Source organism: Capsicum annuum, chromosome 4 (genome assembly GCF_002878395.1).
Source record: "Capsicum annuum cultivar UCD-10X-F1 chromosome 4, UCD10Xv1.1, whole genome shotgun sequence".
Lineage (NCBI taxonomy): Eukaryota > Viridiplantae > Streptophyta > Magnoliopsida > Solanales > Solanaceae > Capsicum > Capsicum annuum.
This window is the reverse complement of record NC_061114.1, coordinates 26,722,566-26,747,051: the sequence shown is the minus strand read 5'-3', so window position 1 is coordinate 26,747,051 and position 24,486 is coordinate 26,722,566. Positions and strand designations below refer to the sequence as shown.

At 35.5% G+C, this 24,486-nt stretch overlaps 1 pseudogene; it reads right to left on the bottom strand.

Moving 5' to 3' along the window:
- Positions 1–6,375: 6,375 nt before the first annotated feature.
- LOC107852352 overlaps positions 6,376–24,486 on the bottom strand; it is a 49,392-nt pseudogene continuing 31,281 nt past the window's right edge.

Below are 24,486 nucleotides of genomic sequence, written 5' to 3'. Positions count from 1 at the left end.
TTTGACGTGATTTTGATCATGGACTAGTTATCCACTATTATGCGGTCCTGGATTATTTTAGTAAGACCATTACCTTTGTCATGCCAAGTATACCCCCGATTGTATAGTAAGGAGTTTTAGCCATGAGCCGATATGTATTATTTCTTATATTTGTGCTAAGAGGCTTATTTAGAGCAATTGTGAATCTTATCTCACTTATATTCCTGATGTTAGCATGGAGAGTCCATCACTTGACTCTATTCCTATAGTTTGTTTTTTTTTTGATATTCTCCCTACTAATCTTTCTATCCTTCCTCCCAAGCATAGTATTGAGTTTGTTATTAATCTTGATTCAAGCACTCGACCTATTTCTATGGCACCTCACCATATGGATCCTACTAAGGTGAAGGAGAAGAATTCTCAGCTTCAGGATCTTCTTGGTAAGGGTTTTGTTGGATCAAGCATGTTTTCTTAAGAAGCTCATATGTTGTTTGTGAAGAAGAAGGATTACCATGTACTTTGTTAGTGGTTTGCCTCTTACTTCCCATGGTTCTAATAGTATTTTGGTCATTGTGTATCTATTGGACAAGTCGACATACTTCATTCCTATTCAGATGCCCTTCAACAAATCGAGCGGTTAGCTCGTATCTACATTAGTGAGATAGTCTATTTTCATGGTATACCTATATATGTCATATCAGATCAGGGTACAGTTTTCACTTCTAGCCTTTAGAGAGATTTTCAAAAGGAGTTGGGTACTTAGGTGTATCTTAGTACATTATTTCATCCTTAGACCAATGGGCATTCGAAGTGGATTATTCAGGTTCTCGAGGACATGAGTCGAGCCTATGTTGTGGATTTGAAGGTTAGTGGGCACATAAATTAGCCTTGGAAGAGTTCGAAGATAATAATGGTTATCATTCTAGTATTAAGATGGTGCTTTTTAAGGCCTTATATCAGTGTCATTCTTTAATTGGATGGTTTGATACTTTTGAGATTAAGCCTCGTGGTACAAACTTGTTTCAGGAGTCATTGGATAGAGTTAGGGTGATTCAGGATAGATTGAGGGTATTTTAGAGTAGACAGAAGGCTTATAAAGTTTGTAGACTTTGTGCCTTGATATTTGAAGTTGGTGATTGGGTATTCCTCCATGTATTTCCCATGAAGGGTGTGATGATGTTCGAGAGAAAAGGTAAGCTCAACCCTAGATATATTAGACCCTTTGAGATTTTTCATACAGTTGGTAAATAAGTTTATGAGTTGGCCTTACCCCCGTATTTTGCTGCTATCTTATGTGCTTAGATGGGAGTCAGTGCACTTGGATGAGTGTTTAACCTTTGTGTAGGACCTTATGCACATTTTGGCTAGTGATATCAGGTAGTTACGCATTAGATAGATTCCAGTAGTTAAGGTTTAGTCAAGGCACCACCCAGTAGAGGGCTACTTGGGAGATAGAGAGAGATATGTAGACCAAGTATCCTCACCCGTTCGAGGCTAGATGTACATCGTAATCCTTTACTTTCACGATTGAAAGTTCTTTTAGTAGTGGATATTATAATGACCCTTCACGGCATTTTTTTGTATTTTCATTCAATTTCACTGTTTAGAGCTTTACTATAGCTTCTCCAAGTCATTTATCCATTTCTAGAATTGTTAATTTGGTTATGAGAAGTTCGTTTGGTTTTTTGAGCCAATTCCTAATTTTAAAACATTTGTTGGTTCAAATTGGCTAGCACACAAAAACTTCAGTCAAGCAACCTTGTATGCCAATTCTGATAGCTCCAACATCTCTAAAATGTTGATTTAGGTTGGGTGGACCCTTCTTTTGGGTCTCGAGGCTTCTAGACTCTTTATGGACTGTTGCCTGAAAGTTGGGAAAATGGCATATGGGTGTAGGACCCACTTTTTATCCAAACAACCTCTGATGGAAATTTTGACTGTGCCATTGAGGTTGGAACTTAAAATTTGATAAGGTATCATAGATCATTTGCGTATACGGGATTTTGGATGAAGCCCAAGGGGTTGGCAGAGACTCAAAAAATTTCTAAGTCTCCAGTTAATGCTTGATATCTTATGTGATCGCTAAAGCGACCCTTTGGGCGTTTTAGTGGAGAACACTTTAGCATCTCATTGGGTACTTTAGCAGCCCTAGCTCAGCCAACAGTTTCCGTTTTAGTAGCACTAAAAGTAGAACATGGTCTTCTTTAGTGGACTGACTCGTTGGTATGAGTACTGGTTTAGCAGCACCCATCACTTTTGCGGTAATCACTAAAGTGGCCTAGTGTCTGCTTTAGTGGCATCCACGTACTTGGGAATGGAATACATACCTCATATAGCCTAATTTTCACCATTTTTCTCCCATTCCTTTGAGTTTGAACTCTAAAATATTGAAACTCTTGGGAGAATCAAGTATGGTGTTTTCAGAGAGTGGATAAAGTTTATTTACGCAATTCTTAATCGAACTTGTGGTAATCTTCCATTGATTGTATGCTTACATTTTGCATGCTTATCTATAACCCCTAAAATCTTGGTGGCTTGATTTTAGTACCATTATAGCTCAGAATTCACCAATTTTTAAGGGTAAAGGTTCCTTGAGCATAGACAAACATTTTCTTGGTTTTGAAAATGCAATTTTCATAAGTGGACCCCACATAGAAGTTTTACATAATTTTGGACCCCAAGCACAATAGTTCAAGATGGGTATTATTGTTTTTGCTTTGACGAGTAGATTGTGATTTTGATAGTGTGACACCTTGCGGAAGCTTCTCAGAAAGGGAAATTAGTGATTTAGCAGTTTCTTTGGGATTTTCTTTGTTCATGCAGGCTAGGCTTACCTTTTCATAGATTGTGTTATCTTGTAGTATGATTATGATATTAAGCTAGATATGGGCTGACATTTAGGTTTTGCAAGTATGAATGAGAAAGTTTGGACTAGTTGAACCGACTATCTCAAAGCCATAAATTTGGAGTGAATGGCTTAGTTACTTATGTCTTAGATGAATTTGGCTTCGTAGATTATTATTAGAATGGAAATTCCTTAATTGCTTAAGCTAGGTGAAATTACCTTAGTTATTCATGTTTAGGGTGGAATTGACCTTAGTTGCTTAAGTTAGGGAAAATTGCCATAGTTGCTATTATTTTAGGTGGGATTGATGTAGTTGTTCATGTTTGGAAAAAATTTCTATCTTAGAACTATTTATGACTTATTCAGCATCTGGAGATGGACTTAGATACCTTATCCTATTTTAACGTAAAAGTTTCCTAAAATAAACTTTAGGGATTAGAAGTGGGGCCCTCCGGCCGACGTTAGGCCAAGACATATGATAGGTTTGTAGACTTATTTATGTATGATATACCCATATTAATGTTTGGTTTAGTACTTGAGGAGATTGAATATATTTAATGAGTATGATAGTTGTATATTGAAAGACTGATGCTAATTTCGTATATTGATTAGTGATATGATTTATAGATATGACTAATGATATGACTTATAAATATATAGAAATATATGTATATAAATATGTGATTAGCGATATGGTATCCAAAAATGATTAATTTCATGATTTATAGATTTGACTAATGATATTACTTATATATATACATGATTATTGGTATAGCTTCAGGATATGATTAATAATACGACCTATCAACAAGCTTACTAATACAGTTATATATGTGATTAATGATATAGCTATATATGTGTGTGTGTGTGTGTTTGTATGATTGTTGGTATGGCTTCTGGATATGATAATGATATGATTTATAGAGATGAACAATGATATAGGTTATATGTATATATGATTATTGATATAACTTTTAGATATGATTAACCGTATGATAAATAGATATGACAACTGATATGGCACCATTGCTCTAAAGGGTTAGGCTGTTTAGGCTAAAGTCCAGTTATTCCATGCCGAGTACTGTCTCTAGAAAAGTGACCTACAACTCCACAATCAAAGCATTCCTTGGGTACCCTACACTAACGAGAGAGTCCTACTTATACAAAATGGTCACCAAGGCTTGAAGTCCTTGACTAACACTGCATGATGACTGGACGATGCCTTAACCACTAAAATCACTATAACTAGGTTGACCCCTATTTGAATTCTAAAGTGGCTAAATAGGCCTACTAAACTAATCATACTAAGGATACAACCATTGTTGCTAATACTACTATAGATTCCTATGTAAGAAACCCTTACGTCAGTACTGTGACTCGCTATGGCTACCACTGTAACCACCCTAATGATGGGGCTCATATCACTTCCCCCCATGAGCCTCGTGATGCATATCCTTCATAGTACAAGTATGATCAGAAACACCTACAAATAATCTACCTAAAGATACCATGATCTAAGTAACCATATAGTGTTGAAGTTTTAACACTTTAATAAGGTGTCACTCTTTCTCGTGCTTAGTAGGTAGAATCATAGTGGTATGCCTGGATAACTCAGGAAACCAAGCCTTGTATACATCCACTATTATGGAACCCTACTCCAACCCCGAGAACTTATCCTTTAGATACACATACATGCTCCAAGGCATATACTTCTCTAAGAAAGCCTTCCAAAACATAACCCATGTCATACGAAGGGAGCCATCTAGGTTGAAATTAAGATACCCCCTCCACCACTGCCTTGATGGATCATCAAGCTAAAATATGGTGTAATCTACACCAAACAAATTTACTAAGTTATGATTATGAAATCTCTCCTCGCGTCCAGAAAGGAACTCATCTGCTTCCTTCTATGGTGCTCCTAAAAACCTCAACGGAGACAACCTAATTAATCGACCCAACATTTTATACTCCTCAAAAGTATTGGCTAGTGGGGATACAACTATTTCTACAACTAATAGTACTGGTGTAACCTTTTCTCAGCGAGACACAGTTACAGGCGATGCCTCTATACTTGGCCCACCCTTTGTTTCTACCTAAATAGATATTTGGGTCCCATCAATTGATTGACATTTAATTATAACCAATAAATTGACTAGGGAATCTAAAAAAATAGACATTTCTATGAATTCAAGTGGATCTTGGGCAACTACTTGGCCTACCGACTGTAGGGGCGGGAAATCCTTTATCGCAATATCTATCTTTAGATCATTAACCAGCTCTAGAAAATTCTCTTTAGTTGTCATGGCTCAAGGTTACCATCTGGTTACGGCATTGGTTTTTACGACCACAAAGGTCCCTAAGCTAACTCATTAACTGGTACCTGCTATGAGTACTAAATAAAATAGTGGTAAACATATGAGCGGAAGAAAACCTAATCTGATATTATAACTCTAATATTGAAATAAAAATCAATATCATGCTTGAATTATCTGATAAAATACTGGAAACTAAACTGTCTATCTGAAACAACTGATAATACTGAAAGAATTGGCTGACCATCTAACTGATTGGCCGAAAGCCTCTAAACATCATGAGGAGTTGATGGGACAAATCCCTAACTAACTCATACTGTCTGATTATAAGGAAATGCTAAAATAACTAAAATGAACATATCTTATCCTATATGGATGAGGACTCACCACTATTACTAATGAGCAATGATGAGCTGTCTAAGAAATTGTTGGGAAACTAAGCGTCCAAACCTATGTTATAAGACAACATAGCACAAAGAAAAGTATGCGGTCAGTACTTTGAATGTACTGGTATATAAGATAAGGACTGGCTGAAATGTATGAGATAATTGAGCATGAATGCATGAACATGTAATATCTGAGAATGTAGGACCAAGCATAAACACATTACTGAAATAATCTATAATCTGGAAGATTAAAATATGTATAACTGAATAACCAAAATTCTCTACACTTGGTCAAGCAAACTTGAGCTGAGATATATTGAAATACTAACTAAAACTGTTGAAGGAATCATCTAACTGACATGCCCTAATCTGAGCTAATCGGGGTCCAACCTGTAACCTCAGTTAAAAGGGTGTTAGTACTGTGGCACGGGTACTAACACTGGTTGTGTCATTCCACTAATCTGATGTCCCAAATGACTAATGAGTTAGTCCTAACTAATGGGTGACCCCTTAGAGCCACTACTGGAAATTACCCCTATGGCAATGAACGTTTTGGCAATGGTTGTCAAAGTGTTTCTATAGGATGTCTATTTAAATGGTTCTAACCATTACAAAAAATAATTGTTCTACTAGCTACAATGAAGCGCTATAAATATCATTATTGAAGATTAACTATTGCAATAGGCAGACATATAGGAACAGTTTTGAGAACTATTGCCATAAGATACCTATGGCAACACTTAATTGGAAAAAATATACCTATTGCATCGATTTTCTTGAAATACACCAAGTCTTGGACCCTTGCAAAATTTCAAAGGTTTTGTACCTTTCGCCTTGTCATAGTCAGATGTGCTCAATTCAATGGTTGATTTAATCTGCAAATTCAAAGAGCACGATTATATGTCAACCCCATGCTAAAGTGCAATATTTGTATTTATACTTGTGCAAAATGAAGCGAGACCAAACCTTTTATTTCGCTCTTCTATGAACTTGTTTTGACCAGAACCATCAAGAATGACTGTATGATCCTTGGACATAGTCACCTAAGAAAAGAAAAGCATAAATAGACTAAAACAGCATGAAATAAGATCAAATCCCCCAGCAGGACGCACTAGAAATACTAAATAGTAATCACATTGTGCAAAATTCTCTTGTTTTTACACTTTCAAAAGAGAATTGATATATACAAAAGGAGAACCTACTACAACAAAATGGAACAACAAAACTGCTTTTTTACATGTTCCTAGTATCTCGAACTCCATATTTTCAATGCTCAGTCCAAGAAAAATATAGCTAAAGGAAAAGGATCCATATAGGTAGTAGTGCGGATTCATATAGTTGACCTCAACTTGTCTGGGAGTAAGGCATAATTAAGTTGTTGGACAAGAAAAAGCTAACTAAAATAAAAGGATCCATATCAGTCGTAGTGCATATTCATATAGACGACCTTGACTTGTTTGGGATTGTGACATAGTTAATATTGTTGGAAGAGGAAAAGCTAACTAAAATAAAAGGATCCATAAAGGTGGTAGTGCTGATTCATATAGTCTACCTCGACCTTTTTAGGACCGATGCATAGTTAAAGTTGTTGAACCAGAAAATGCTAACTAAAAGAAAAGGATTCTTATAGGTGGTAGTGCGGATTCATATAGTTGACCTGGACTTATTTGAGATTGAGAAATAGTTAATATTATTGGTCAAGAAAAAGATAACTAAATGAAAAGGATCCATATAGGCGGTAGTGCAGATTCATATAGTCAACCTCGATTTGTTTGGGACTAAGCCATAGTTAATGTAGTTGGACAACAAAAAGCTAACTAAAATAAAAGGTTCCGTATAGGTAGCAGTGTGGATTCATATAGTCGACTTTGACTTGTTCGGGACTGAGGCATAGTTAATGTTGTTGGACAAGAAAAAGATATCTAAAAAAAATGATCCTTATAGGCGGTAGTGCAGATTCATATAGTCAACCTCGACTTATTCTGGACTGAGTCATAGTTAATTTTGTTGGACAAGAAAAAGATAACTTTCATTAAGCATCTTGACATTATATAATTCTAGATTAGGTACTGATTCCTTCATGAGCAACCACATAAAGAATGAGTTAGTGTTACTAGGCAGAATTATAATTGATTCTTCATAGACTAGCTTATTGCAGAATTCCATATCTTCATTTATTTATTCCAGAAACAACAGGCTCAATTTGATATACAAGGTATGAAATAAAAAATTACCTTTTGTGTTAGATTTAGGACTAAAATTGAAGTGATCGTTAAGTACTCACCATTACGCACATTTCTCCCTCTGTTTTATACAAGCAGGTTAAAGTAATCTATCTCCTAAACTTTGGTGTAAAATCGCTTGACATCTTCCTTCAGTATGTTATTGATGTTCAAAAAGAAATCCTTTGTCTTTTTCTTGAGGAGGTGAGGTACTGCTCCTTGGATATTATCAAAATAAAATTAGAACTTCCATAGAGCACAATTACATCTAATGGACTTAATTATGTGTATGGCAATTTAGACCATAGGAAAATGGCGTATAACCAATACTTGAACAATCATTCAAGGATTAGCAATGTATTTAAGATAATTCTAAAGGCATTCATCAATCTGAAAAGCAAAAGCATCAGAAGACTGGTCACATTGTAAAACAGCCTATAGAAGGCATTGACAAACTTGAAATATTTATACGAGTGATTTACAACTCTATCAATTTGTAATATGAGTAATATTGCATATTATTAGTAGATTAGTATTCCTATTTATATCCGATATATTCCCCAGTTTGCATGCTGCAGTAATTTATTATTTTGCTCCTCATAGTCACAGACCTTATCTTGGTCCATCACTTTTTTCTAGTACAAAAAGTTGAAATACGAGTACTAAGAGATAAAAAAAAGAGAGAAAAAGAGACATAAGAAATAAAGAGAATAAAAATGAAGATACAAACCCTGGACTTCTTAAAGACATAACTAGGACAACCACTATAATAAAACCAAGTCGCCAACCAGGAACAATCCATCGTTTTGATATTGACCCGAGAGTTACATCGGAGTAATTGATCAAAATACTCCCATTGAAACAAAGGTCTTGTTACCAATACATAGGTGGCTATAGATTTTATTTTTAATATCTAGGATTCCTAGCTTTTTTGTTGTCCCCGCAATCTCCATGATAAAAATAAAGCATGGACAAATTTGGGCGATGAGTTATTTGATACAAACTGTGGCATTTAGACGTAAAAGAAGACATCATTATCAAGTTTATCCTACCTCTTGAAAGTGTTTAGAAATAAAAACATATCCATAAGGATTTCCAGGATTAATTATGACTATTGCAATGGTGTATCATCAACGAGGGCTTCTACACATTAAAGGTCAACTTCCCAACCTTTTTATGGATAAAATATATATACTAACCTTGACATTTTTACAAGTTTGAAAGAGGAATTTTTTCAAACCTATGTAGTGCAGAGGTTAAGAAAGGACCATATATTTAGATTCATGCAAACATCATCTATGATAATCAACCAATATTGGTTCTATATGGATGTGTTTAGCTTCAGTATACTTCTTCCATTTTTTTGTACTATTCTATACAATATTGTATGGATATTTTTGCCGGGAAAACTTCTTTTACTCCTCCATGGTCCTTTACATCATAATTTGTATACTATTTATCGAATTTAGTCCAAATTTTTACACAATCATACAATTTTTCTTTACAAGAAAATTAGATAAGCGGTGTTCTTTACCTAAAGATTGGGGTAGAATGTGTTTAGCAACTAACCCAACAAAATCAAGGCAACTCTGTAGTTGTAAGAAACTCTGAAATTGCAGTCATTGAGAAAACCACCGGTAAGATTTTAAATCACAAATTTTTGGGTTCTAACAAAAATCGTAGATTGAGCCAACAAACAAAATTGTAAATTGAAAAAATCGTTAATCTCCTTGGGCTACTAGGGTTTTTATTAAAATGGATTTCTTTTCATTTTGGTGGACTTGTAGTGAAATTTTTTGGAAGAAACTAAAAAAATGACACGACTTGAACCAGGGCCTTGTTGTCATAAGCAATCCCAAGTTCAACCCAGTTGGGACTTTGGGATAAGTCTATAACTGGGACCAACCCAACAAAACTCAAACCACCCAATATCCAACCAAACCAATGCGGAAGCCTCGAATCAATACCATGATAATATGCCAATGTTAGTATACATATGTGTAACATAAATAACCCATACCATTCCTAAGTCCACAGTTGTCCATACAAAGCTTCTAGACAAACCAAAGAGTACTAAGTCGGGACATGCCCCTGACCATAGCAAAAAAAACATAGTTCATGGAAGATAAAAAATATTAAAGTAAACCATGACATGAAATAGATTTCTTCTAAATTATGGGAGCTCACCACTTCAATTCAACGTCGACTATACCCAAATCCAATCACTAATAATAATCGGTTTCTACATAGCATAGGTATACAAATGCCAGTAGATGGGTTAGTGGGTGAACACTAGCATGCACTCAGTATAAGGATAAAGTAATTCCGATTACAAATCCAAGAAAAACAATCCATAATGCATACAACCTTATATAACCATGCCGGGAAAAGGAACTAGGTTTAGCATGCCTTTAAATCCTTTAACTAGGTGGTGTAACATTGCTGTCCTAAACCACCCAAGGGCTATATGGGTTAAATTCCCCTTGATAAAAGGGGCCCCAGTGTATGTAGGCGCATGGAAAGGGAAAATATATTTGGGATGACTAGTACACCCCTAAAATATAGTATGACATCATGCACATGGTCACCAAAACCAACCTCATATCGGAAAATATGAGTTTATGAGTTTCCAGTTTTGGTCCCCCTAGGACCTCTACCTTCCACGGCTTTGCTGTATATCTCGCCATTATTGCCCAATTAAAACTTATTTCCAAATAACCAAACCATTTACCATATATTAACTAATGCCATTGATATTAGTATTATCATAACAACCCTTACTTATAAGTATCATCCATAACCAACCATTTATAGGTTTAAGGGGATTGTCAAGTGCCCTTCTATTTACCATATTAAACCACTTAGGGGACTTTCATATTCCCCACAAGCATAACTATTTAGCCTTTTATAATACCAAACCATTTAAACCAATTCCATTAATGTATTTTCTTGAGGATTTTCCAAGTATCCCGCAAGATTTTCAAAATAGACCAACCATGATCACCAAAAACCTTTACCCTTTAAACCATTCCAAACCATTTTAGAACATTCCAAGAATTTAAAGCATTTATATTATTTAAACCATTGAAACCATGCAAAACCATCCAAAACATTGAGAGTTCCATTACCAAACCAAACAATGCAAGAGTTCCAATGAAAGTTCAACAATAGAGTAAAAACATTCTTTGAAGCATTTTATCAAACATGTTGCGGGTATACCTTTACCAAGACAAAAACAAATGCATAAACCACCATAATTACGTTTACTCAAAACCCATTTTTTAAATCATAACCAACAAATAACCATATATGCAAACCATTACCAAAACATGTAAAAACATAGTTTAAACCAATACCAAACCATATGCATCAAGGCCACCGACATATATTCTTAAAACCACCATTCATGATTCATAAATAAATGTTTAAAATATAATACACATGCCTTTAGTAGGAAATAAAAATAAGGGAAGGAGTACATTCCATATACATGAAGATTAATGAAATAAAACTCAACCTTTGAGCCCCTTGAAGAGCACTTAAGAAACCTTAGCCTCAAATTTTTCAAGAGTAAGTTTGAGCGAGTTTTTGAGGTATTTTTATACTTTAACAAGGGTTATGAAAGAACATATAGGGTTATATAATGTGAGGACATAAAGGTTTAGGAGTAGGAAATATCCAAACGAACCTTGACTTAAAATTTAAAACAAGTCACGTCAAGGGTTATGACTCTCCCTTACCACCTGTACCCTAGGGTGCTAGTGGTACCCCAACTCATACCCAAACCTTGCCATGACCTTACCTACAAGTTTCTATACAACTCTACCTCCCTACCTCGTACCTATGGGTATCAGTGACACCCTCAATCGTATCCACTAGTCGTACCTAGGGCAAACTCCACAAGAATAAGATAATCATGCACCATACGACTTTCCCTACACCATTTGTATGCCCCTATATGACTCGTACCCTAGTGAGTCATACCGTGGGAAGTAACCAAGCCAACCATGCTTCCTAGGGCATGATTGAACCATTAAGACACCCCAAAAGTCATATTCAAGGGTATGATTAGTACCCTTGAGTTGTACCAAGTCAAAAAGGCAAAAACCTTGGAAATTTTGCAAGTGCCTAAGACTTGGGGTATTTCATACTCCCCCACTGGGATCATTTGTCCTTGAATGATAGGTAAGGGTAATAAAAAGCATGTGATAACACATTGGTGCACCTCTAACTTTCGTCTAATTAAAATAAAGGACAAGAATGCGAACTAAGATGAGAAGATCATAACATATCCCAAGAATAATTTACACCCCAACATTTTCGTTCTGACTTCTAACAAGGTTAAAAAAACAAAGATGCAAGAGGAACCATTCCTCACCTTTACCAAGTTAGGAAACAAAGATGTGCTGAAGAGCACATACCTTACGCACAATTTTCCAATACAAAGAACCAACGTGGACCCTTGGACTCCATGTCCACTTTCGCATCCCAATGACTTTATCGGACTCTTGGTTCTGCCATGGAACCTTTACCTAAGCCATACCTTATTACTTGCAAACCGGTGAACTTACCAATCCAAGATCCCCAACGGGACCTCCTTAAAGAACAAGGAACAAAGGATCCCAGATATCAATACCACCCAAAGGGATCAACCAACAAAGAATTATACCCATCTTTCCTTAACACAAACATATAGAATACTGGATGAATGAAACTTAGGCTAAAGAGCTAGTCTAATTCAACTTAGAGTTTACTAAGACACATCACACGGGAGCTTGAGTGTAGCTATATACCACTGATTCTATGTTCAAGCCTATCCAAAGCATGAAAGAGCTAACTTAGGCCACCGGGCTCTGCTCTTTACACCTATCTGAGACACCACCCTTCTTCCATCACGATTATAACAAGAAAACCATAAGTAAAACACATGGGCAAACAATGTACAACCACTATAGCCAAACCCCCCAGCCTATAATTGAACACCTAAATTCATACAACTACTAAGCCCTGAAAATAATTCATAATACCATGTCTTACCTGACCTCTTAGATACCCAACACAACTTATTGATATATCTACCAACCACAACATTCAATCCTACCCCTTATATACCCGCGGTATGATCTATGGATCAAAAGGTCTAGCACCCTCTATCGTTTCCACTATGATTTTCTACCACCTATTCCCTTCCTAATAATTTCCCATGACAACAACCTTACGTTGCCCTCCAAACTCTTAACTATGGTAGTCACCTTAGACTTTCCTAATCTTAGGACTTCTACATTCCCCATTTCAACACATTACCATACGTCCCAAACTACTACCATCTTAACATTAGAAGGGTCATTTAAGAAACCAAATTACAAGAGTTATCCATGCCTCCTAAGGCAAGAACCCAGAGACAAGACACGACACTATAGGCATGAAGTACTTTACAACACCACCTAGACTATAATGGAAGATCATCCCGACCAAACCATACCATGAAAAGAGTCTTTAAAACTTCACACCAAAAGAAATACAACTACATATATCGTGAGTAATGTAATGTCAGTCAAAACTCATATTTATGGAACAGGGTGAATACCAAATGCGAACCTTAGGCATAAGTGCTATAAGAATGTATGCAACACAACTAGAGTACTCTCTCAATCAAGATGGAAGAGTATCACTAGAATATGCAACCCAACCTTCCCTTGAAGTCCACCACTAAAAAAGAATTCTAGATCAACCACCAACCACTATCCCATCACACCAATGAACATAATTCTCTACTCTAATGGGTATCACCGAAGATGTACACCAAGGACGTTTGTTTCTCCCATACTCAAAATTTGATTCATCCCCAGGCTACCTCAATCCCAACATAGACATGGAAAAACCATTAGACCAAATTGACTCCAACATTTCCAATTTAAATTAAAACCATTTAAAATCAAACCATGGCCACTAAGGCCTTTCAAAAATTATTTGAATCTAACCAAAACAAATTTATGTTCCCCTTAACCATTTATACAATGCAAAGATTCAAAAATAGCAAAATACTATGACAAAATTATATTTTGCAGCAATTTGACAAATATTTTGAGGGCATATAATTTCCAAGACCAAAATCAAGCAATTGGGAAATCCATAGTACCCCAAAATCCATTTAGCATTCCCATGTATCCCACAATGTTCATAAACATTAATAAGGCATAAATAATGCATCATAATCCCTGAAAAATCAATTAAATAAGTAGTCATGTCAAAACCCTCGATTATGCCAAAACCCATATTCAAAACCATGAATTTAATAATAAATTATATGCCAATAATAAAGTACAAGTATAGGGACAAATACATATGCAAGTTCCATGATCCATCCCATATAATGACTTAAACCCCAACCCATCCATTCATCTTGAACGTTCGATCTACAAGTCACAACTTTACCATTATTGTAATCCTAAAGTTATCATTCTCATCCAACCTACCAATTTACCACCACAATTCCTGCATTGTTATTCCCTAGCTATTATACTTCCTTTTATCAAAATTAACATCTAAAATTCACACTTAGTTGTTATCAACCATCATGTATTACTAACAAAGTACACTACATAAAATGGAATATACACATATGATCCTCCCCTACTAGAAGGAGTCCCTAAATTCCTTAGTCACTCTCCGACAACCTATTTACTCCTTGGGAAACCATCCCCTTATGTATGAAAGTATGAAATCACCTCATGGAAAAACACAAGGACGGATGAAACCTCTATCTAAAAGATCCCTTCATTTATCTTCAAGCCCCTTTTAACCCAAATCAAACCATTCTATTATGAAAGAATAGAAATTTAGACAAAGGTCCAAAATAAGACCAATCCCAAACCAACCTCTCCATTAGAAAGACACCATTAGGGACATTAGAAGGACCCCAAGAAATTCATGTGCCACCAAAACTGAACATAAGGAAAGACCTTCCGAGTTAGAATCTTTAACCCGAACCAAATAATAAAAACACCCATTTGCAGACCAATCTCCGAATTCTAAGATAGAATGCAACCTTTCCTTTAATAGCTAGGGAATGAAACCATCCTTCCATTCCACAATTGACTAACTAGGGAGCCTAATGGGTCCGATAATCTAATGATGAATATCACGAGTGCAACTAATCCATTTTCTTGAATGACATTGAAATCCACCATATCCAAGTTAAACAAATCCACTAAGACCCAATTATTACCACCAGTACCACACACCCTCATAGACACTTTCAGTAATCATAGAGTCATCTATCGGGGTAGAAACAGAAAAGAATTTGATATAACATTAGGACTAAAACCAAAATACACAACCACTAATAGGGTCATAAAAGAGAGGGGACCCCGAGCCAAGTATACCATTTACACCACAAAGAGAAAAGTTTCCAACATACCTATGTCGGTATAACAAAATGCCTCGGACTCCCAAGGAATAATAAGAACATTGAGATGATCCCAACCAATACCAAAACCAGAAGTAGTAATCGATATTCTATTGCCCAAGAGGCAACCCTTATAGGATATTCCTGTTGTATGAGACCTAATTGACTACCACTGCAACCACAATTCCTCATTTTTTCACAAAACCTATGGTGTGATAGACCAAAAAACTCATGAATAGGATAAGATAATTCATATTGGTCTCATTAGCCCAAGATTGGGCACCTTGTGCCCTAGAAGCATTATCGAACTAAGAATATTTGTCTCCTCATAGATTTGGGTAGGGCAAACCAATCATATAATAGGAGTTAGAACTCACCCAACTCTTCCTCTTGGACTATTTACCACTATACCATTGGACTCCCCATTATTTAGAAAATCAAGGTCCCATGAGTTGGACTAGATCCCTCCATGTTGTCCTCGAGTAGGACAGGTAAGTTTCCATAAACTTTAGATCATTGAAAGGACATGATCCAAAAAGTTAACCAATGATTCAAAGAAGAGTTCAAAACCTCAGACACCATAGCCCGAAAGTAGAATAACCAAGAAAGTAAAACATTCCTAAGTGTCTCGTAGCCTTCTGATTATACGTATGGTGCGCGATATACCCATAAGAAAAAATAGACTCGACATGGCTTTGTGGGCACCCAATGACACTGAAACCTAAAGCTCTGATACCAATTTGACATGACCCAAACTAAGGCCTTATCATAATGGGCAGTCCCAAGTCCAACCAGGACTGGGAACTTTCCCTGTTACCCAACACAACTACCAATGCATACCTTGAGTAGGCTGAACACCGGACATATAACAAGATAGAGTGTCCAACTATGTGGTAACTTTAGAATAAGTCTATAACTGAGACCAACCCAACCAAGCCAAACCACCCAATATCAAACCAAACCAATATGGAAGCCATTAATCAATACCATGATAATAAGCTAATATAAGAGTACTTATGTGTAACATAAATAACCTATAACATACCCAGGTCTAAAGTTATCTACATAAAGCCTCTAGACCAAACAAAGAGTACCAAGCTGGGACATGCCCCCAACCATAGCCAAAAAATATAGTCTATGAAAGATAAAAAATATGTAAAGTAAACCATGACATGAAATAGATGCCTTCAAAAATATGGAATCTCACCACTTTAATCCAACGTTGACTGTACCCAAATTTGATTAGTACGCAAGAGGAATAGAATAGTCAGTTCCGGCATAGTGTGGGTATACAGCCGCAAGTAAATAGGTTAGTGGGTAAACACTAGCATGCACTCAAGATAAGGATAAAATAATGCCATTTGCATAGCCAAGAAAAACCATCCATAATTTATAAAACCATATAAATATCTATAACCATATTGGGAAAGGAAACCAAGTTTAGCATGCCTTTAAAACATTTACCTGGATTATGTATCTTTACCATCTTAAATAATTTATGGCCTATATGGGTTCAGCTCCCCCTGCTGAAAGGGCCCTAGTGTGTGTATCCATATGATCAGAGAAGGTATCCTTAGGATGACTAGTACATTCCTAAATATAGTGTGAAATCATAAACAAGGTCACCAAGACCAACTGCATTTCGACAAATCTGAGTTTCTTATTTTGGTTCCCCTGGGACATTGATGTGTGAACTAATGCTAACACATTTGTGGCTTTTAACTAGAAATAATTGCAAAGTCTTAAGCAAATTTTGTTATTTTTGATTGCTTTTCCTTTGATAATGCAGGAAAGTCAAGGTGCAAGAAAACCAAAGACAATAAGAGCAAAAGAGGTGAATTTAAAACAAGTGGCCATGAAAGTGTAGTTGACAACTTGTCTGATAAGTTGTCAAATTTATGATAAGTTATTAGAGTCATCATCTGCTATAGATAGTGTGAGGTAGTTGGAGTAGAAGTATGACGACATCCCCTGATAATCCATCCGGTGTCTGACAAGCCATCAAGAATTGTGTCACTCAGAAGTAGAAGATTTTCTGATGACATGTCCTGATAAGATATCAGAACTCCTATAAGCCATCAGGCATGTCGTCACTCAGAAGAAGAAGCCAAAAATTTAAAGCATGCCTGACGACATATTTTGATAATCTATCAGAACTTTAATAAGCTATCAGGCATATGATCACACATAAGCAGAAGGAAAGAAATAGGAATCATGTATTATGACATGGTCTGATAAGCAATCAGATCTCTGATCAGCCATCAGACATGTCGTCAGCTAAGGAAAAAAATGTGAATTTTTAATTTTGAATTTTTCTCAAGTTACAGATATAAATAAAAGCTTTTAGGTTTCGTTGAAGGCATTGAACATCTTGAACCTATTCCAAAGACTACTTTACTTCTCTATGGTCTCTAAACATGGATTTTAATTTTCAATTCTTTGATTTAGTTGTGGGATATTATTCTTGCATTTGGGAAGAGAATCAATTTCTGACTATATCTTTTGTAAGTTTAATCACTTTGAATTATGAATTCAGTTATTATTATTGCTTTCTCTTTTATGTGGAACTAAAACCCACAACTAGTGTTGTGGGATCTGTGATTACTCCTATATTGTCTTAATAGTTTGTTAGGGTTTGAGTGATTGTGGGAACATCTTGATAATTCTTTTATATTAATTATGTTTTGTTGGTTCCAAATAATTGATCTCTCTTTATGTTGATTTGCTCGAATTCAGAAATAAACTAAAGGGAGTTAAATATCAATGAGGATTTGGGAAGGTTAAGTTCCCATCTAATTATTAATGTTGTAACAAGATTAATCAACTAAAAATAAAATCAGTACGAATAAAATATTTTCCCAAGTTCAAGAGAATTAGGGAGTTTAAAATCTTGGGAGGTTGAGAAATAATTTGATGGACTGTCGAAATTGATAATTTGGTGTTTCCCACAAGTCATGAGAATCCAGTACTGCAACTATTATTCAATGGAGGATTACATATCATAGTGATCACAACTTTAGTTTCTCTATATCATTGACTTAAAATATTGCTGTTTAAGCATTGAGTTCTAAGGCGAATTGAAGTGTTAATAAATTTTGTTCAATTATTAAAAACCCCCCATTTTATCTTTTTGTATCATTTTTTTGAATTTAACTTGTAGCTATAGTTTTAAATTAGTTTAATCACCACTCACATTGTTCCTCGTGGATTGGACCCCGACTCTAAAGTTGGGTAAATATATTGATGACAATCGCCTTGCACTAATTTGAAATGTAAGTTGAGCGTTATCAAAAATGGCATCATTGCCGGGGAACAATTTGGTGTATTGAGTTTTTTTGAAATTTTAGCCTACTTTCTTGAATTCAAACTTGTAAATATTTGTTTTTAGTTTTCTTTTATGTCTTGTGTTAGGTAGATTTTTATTTTAGTTTACTTATTACTATGGCATCGTGGAATTAACATGAGCTTGGTGGTTGGAAATCTTATCTTGATGACCCATGTCCATATTGTGGTGGAACTCACTTTTGGCTACATTGTAGATATGCTTCCTGGAGAGAGATGTGTGCACCATCTCTATCCTATTGGGAGTATAATTATTCTTTATGTGGTGGTCAAGATGGAAATTAGAGTTATTGCCCAAATGCCCCCTCCCCTAATTGCACTAACCTAAATTCTAGTTTTTCTTATGAGTTTGATAGGTCTTATGGTCAAGAAAAGAAAGAACGAAGCACCGAAAAGACTGCCATTGAAACTATATTTCAACTAATGTCTGATCTCTAGAAAGAAATCCATGATATCGTATGTGATATGCATCAATACATAAAGCCAATAATTCATGAGAAGATGGATGTAGAGGTCAATTATTCAAAGCATTCTTCTATAGTTTATTTTGATGATATCTTATCTGTGGAATCATTTAAAATAATGAAAGAACGTGAAGATGAGGAGCAAGAACCCTATATTGATGTTGATCTTTATGATGAGCAACCCTCAGTGATTTCTCAACCAACCAAACCAATCATGAGAGATGATGCCACGATTGAGGAAATGGTGCTAGAGGCAAAAGAAGAAACTAAGCCAATCTCTTATAAAGACTCTATCCTAGGTTAAGGTGAAGAGTTCAAGAAGGATACAACTCTAAAATTAAGGAAAATACCTCACTCGAATAACTTTTTAACATTATGCTTGGCTGATGTGATGAAAGTAGAATCACCCAAGAAAATAATGAATTTTGGAAATACGGAGGAAAATTCCTACATTTTGGAGTTTGTCTTTCCGAAAGGGTGTAATACAACCCTAATCTTGAAGTTCAAGAATATTAAAGTTCAATGTCCATTTAGTGGATTTTTAAGATTCTCACCGTTGCCATGTAATCCTACACAAAGATTCGATGAAAAATTGGACAAGCGGTTCAAGTCTTCGAAGTTGCGTGATAGAACTTTTCTTATAATGCTCTCACATTTTACCAATGCACCTAAAAGATGTAAGATAGAAAGATGGGCCGACGATTCAAATCAGCTAAGTGGAGGTATAAAGGATGAAGCACTTTTAAGGTATCTTGATGAATTCTGAGTAGTGAAGATAACCTAGTCGTGTTGTGACATTAAATCAGACACTGCATGGGAGGCAACCCAAGGTATTTTGTTGTTTGTATTTGTATTATGTGATTGACATCAGATCTTTGCACCCAGTGTACCACAGGTATGTTTTTAACTCTCTTGTTTTGGTTTGACGCATTGGGGACATTGCATGATTTTAAGTTGAGGGTGGGGCTACTTGTGGGTGTTGATATTCTCTTGGAGTTTTTGTTGCCGTGCCTCTTTTCCCTCAATTCTTGTTCCTAGTAGAGCTAGCATGTTTAGGCGTATTATGATTGGTTGTAAAATGTTGTACTTGACTAGGATAAATAAAAGTACCTTAGGTAGTTAACATGTTTTTGTTGATTTTTGAACAACTTTCCAATGGTCTATTTTATAACTGTGTGATATGCATTTATGTATGACCACTGTGTATCTTGTTATGGCATTAGTACTAGTGACATGATAGCCATTGTTAAAGAATTGCATGAACCGAATGGGTAGTAGCTTGTGATGTACCTTTGTGCCATGTGTGTGAGAGATACTACCTAGTTCCCATTGTGTATTAAATCTAGAACTTGTTCGGTTGGTCTTGCCTTTGTTCTAGGATAACGGTTAGAAAATGATCAAAGGCCATTGTTGATATTAGTCCACTTTTAGCCTTAATGACTTTCCATATGTGAATAATATCCCTTGATCCTAATTTTGAGCCTGAATGCCTATTCTTTTTATTATACCTATCACCTTCTCAGTTGTATCACAATGAACATGTTTTGGCCCTGGTCCTCCTTGGACATTATGCACTTTGACTTAGGCAAATAGCCTAATTTGAGGGTGGCTATTATAGGGGTCCGTGATGTAAAGTAAGTATGAAGAAGGGTAATAAAAAAAATGTGAAAGGCTGGGTGTATTACAAAAAAAATGAAAAAAAAGAAAAGTTGTGAAAAAAAAATGAATGAATAAAAACTGCATCCAACTTAAATATGCTTTAATTAGGAAAGGGAGAAATAACGTAAAGGTTGACAAGTGAGATCCCAAAAATAATGTAGTTCCAAGGAGGCTTAGTTAATTTAAATATCCTTGTGTATCATACCAACCCCAAGCCTAAATTACAAGTTGAAGAAAAGTCCTATAGTGATCCTAACTTAACTGTCTTTTAGCTTCGATAATGAAAATAAGGGTAAGCTTATGGTAATTGGTGTACATTGAGTGGAACTACTTTCTGAGAGTGAATATCTCTTCACCGTCCCCGCATTGACATGCTTGCGTTCATATAGGAGTGAGGAGGGACTTCTTTGGAGTAAGGGCACACTGGTTATGTTACTAGTTGCTAACTTGTTTGGGCAGTGTAATATTGGTACATGTATGGTTGTTTTTGCTAAGTTGATACCATAGCTTGATTCCTTTGTGTTGCATTGTTTCTTTTCAGTAATATACACAGTTGAGTTTGAGATGATTGACCTTGGAGATGGTAAATATGTTTTATGCTTGACTACTGAATGTGCTTTGAATCCTCTTAGATATGTTTAAGTTACTTGAGGACAAGAATTTGTTTTAAGTTGAGGGTGTTGATGTGTGAGCTACTGCTAACACATTTGAGACTTTTAACTAGAAAAATTGTAAAGTCTTAAGCAACTTTAGTCGTTTTTGATTGCCTTCTCTTTGATAATGCAGGAAAGTCAAGATGCAAGAAAACCAAAGACAATAAGAGCAAAAGAGGTGAATTTGGAACAAGTGGCCATGAAAGTGTAGTTGACGACTTGTATGATAAGTCGTCAAATTTGAGATAAGTTATAAGATTCATCATTAGCTGTAGATAGTGTGAGGAAGTTAGAGAAAAACTGTGACGACATCCCCTGATAAGCCGTCAGGTGTCTAATAAGCCGTCAAGAATGCCGTCACTCAGAAGCAGAATATTTTCTTATGACATGTTCTGATAAGCTATCAGATCTCTGATAAGCTGTCAAGCATGTCGTCACTCAGAAGCAGAAGGCAAAAATTTGAAGCATGCCTGACGATGGGTTCTGATAAGCTATCAGAACTCTGATAAGCCGTCAGGCATGTTTTCACACATAAGCAGAAGGCAAGAAAGGGGAATAATGTCTAACAACATGGTCTGATAAGCTATCAGATCTCTGATAAGCTGTTAGGCATGTCATCAGCTAAGCAGAAAAATCTGAATGTTTAATTTTGAATTTTTCTTAAGTTTCGAATATAAATAGAATCTTTTAGGGTTTCATTGAAGGCGTCGAACATCTTGAACTTATTCCAAAGACTACTTTACTTTTATTTGGTTTCTAAACTTGGATTTCAATTTTCAATTCTTTGATTTACTTGTGGGATATTCTTCTTGAATTTGGGAATAGAATCAATTTCTGAGTACATCTTTTGTAAGTTTAATCACTTTGAATTACGAATTTAGTTATTGTTATCGCTTTCTCTTTCATGTGGAACTAAAACCCACAACTAGGGTTGTGGGATCTATGATTACTATTGTATTGTCTTAATAGTTGGCTAGGGTTTGAGTGATTGTGGGAACATCTTGATAATTCTTTTGTATTAATTATTTTTTGTTGGTTCCAAACAATAGGTATCGCATTATGTTGACTTGCACAAACTGAGAAATAAACTAAAAGTAGTGAATTATCAATGAATATTTGGGAAGGTAAGTTCCCATCTAATGATTAATGTTGTAACACGATTAATCAACTCAAAATAAAATCAGTATGAATAGAATGTTTTCCCAAGTTTGAGAGAATTAGGGACTCCAACATCTAGGTAGGTTGAGAAATACTTAGCTAGACTGTCGAAACTGATAATGGTGTTTCCGACAAGTCATGATAATCCAGTACTACAACTATTATTCAATGGAGGATTACTAATCATAAAGATCACAACGCTAGTTTCTCTATATCATTGATTTGAAATATTGTAGTTTAAGATTTGAGTTCTAAGATGAATTGAAGTGTTAATAATTTTTGTTCAATTAATAAAAACCTCCATTTTATCTTTTCGTATCATTTGTTTGAATTTAACTTGTAGCTATAGTTTTAAATTAGTTTAATCGCCACTCACATTGTTCCTCGTGGATTGGACACCGACTCCAAAGTTGGGTAAACATATTGATGATGACTACCTTGCATTAAATTGACGTGTAAGTTAAGCGTTATCAGACCTCCACCTTCCACATCTTTCCTATAGATCCCGCCATTATTACCTAATAAAAAACAATTTTCAAATAACCAAACCATTTAACATTTATTAACCAAGGCCATTGATATTGGTATCGTCATACTAACCCTTACATGTAAGTATCATCCATAGCCAAGCATTTATAGGTTTAAGGATACATTCAAGTGCCCTTCTGTTTACCATATTAAACCACTTGGGGGACTTCTATGTTTCCCACAAGCATAACCATTTAGATTTTTACCTTTCCAAACCATTTAAACCAATTCCATTAATGCATTTGTTTGAGGGATTTCCATGTATCCCATAAGGTTTTCAAAATAGACCAACCATGACCACTAAAAACCTTTACCCCTTAAACCATTCCAAACCATTTTAGACCATACCAAGTATTTAAAGTATTTATATCATTTAAACCGTTGAAAACATGCAAAACTATTTAGAGTTCCATTAACGAATCAAACCATGTAAGAGTTCCAATGAAATTTAAACAATAGAGTAAAAATATTCTTTGAAGCATTTTATCAAAAATTGTAGGGCATACCTTTATCAAGACGAAAACCAAAGCATAAACCACAATAATTAGGGTTACTCAAAACCCATTTGTTAAATCATAACCAACAAATAGCCATATATGAAAAGCATTACCAAAACATGTAAAAACATAGTTTAAACCAATACCAAACCATATGCATCAAGAACCCCAACATATATTATGAAAAACACCATTCATGATTCATAAATCAATGTTTAAAACACAATACACATGCATTTAGTAGTAAATAAAAATGTGGTAAATATTACATGCCTTATACATAAAGATTTATGGAAGAAATTTCAACCTTTGAGCCCTTTGAAAAACACTTGAGAAACCCTATCCTCCAATCTTTCAAGAGTAAGTTTGAGAGAGTAATTGAGGTATTTCAATCCTTTAAAAAGTGCTAAGGAAGGCCACATAGTGTTATATAATGTGAGGACATAAGGGTTTAGGAGTAGGAAATGTCAAAACTAACCTTTACTTAAAATTTAAAACAAGTCACGTCCAGGGGTACGACTCCCCTTTACCACCTGTACCCTAGGGTATGAGTGGTACCCCAACTTGTACCCAAACCTTGCCATGACCTTACTTTCTAATTTCTATACGACTACACCTCTCTAACTTATAAATAAGGGTGCGATTTACACCCCTAATCATATCCACCAATAGTACCTAGGGAAGACTCCACAAGACCAAGACAATCATGCATTATACGACTTGCCCTACATCACTCGTATGCCCCTATACAACTTATACCCTAGTGATTCATAACTTGGGAAGTAGCCAAGCTAAACATGCTGACTAGGGTATGAATAAACCATTAATAACCCCACATGTCGTATTCAAGAGTATGATTGGTCCCATTGAGTCGTAGTAAGTCGAAGTTACAGGAAAGACTAGCAAAGATTTCATGGGGTGTTGCTGAAATACATGTTTAAGGGATCGTTCAGAACTTTTTGTATACTTATGTCGACTCTTGAATTATGAAATTATATTCTATATTTGCTTTTAGTATAGGTTGGATATTTTG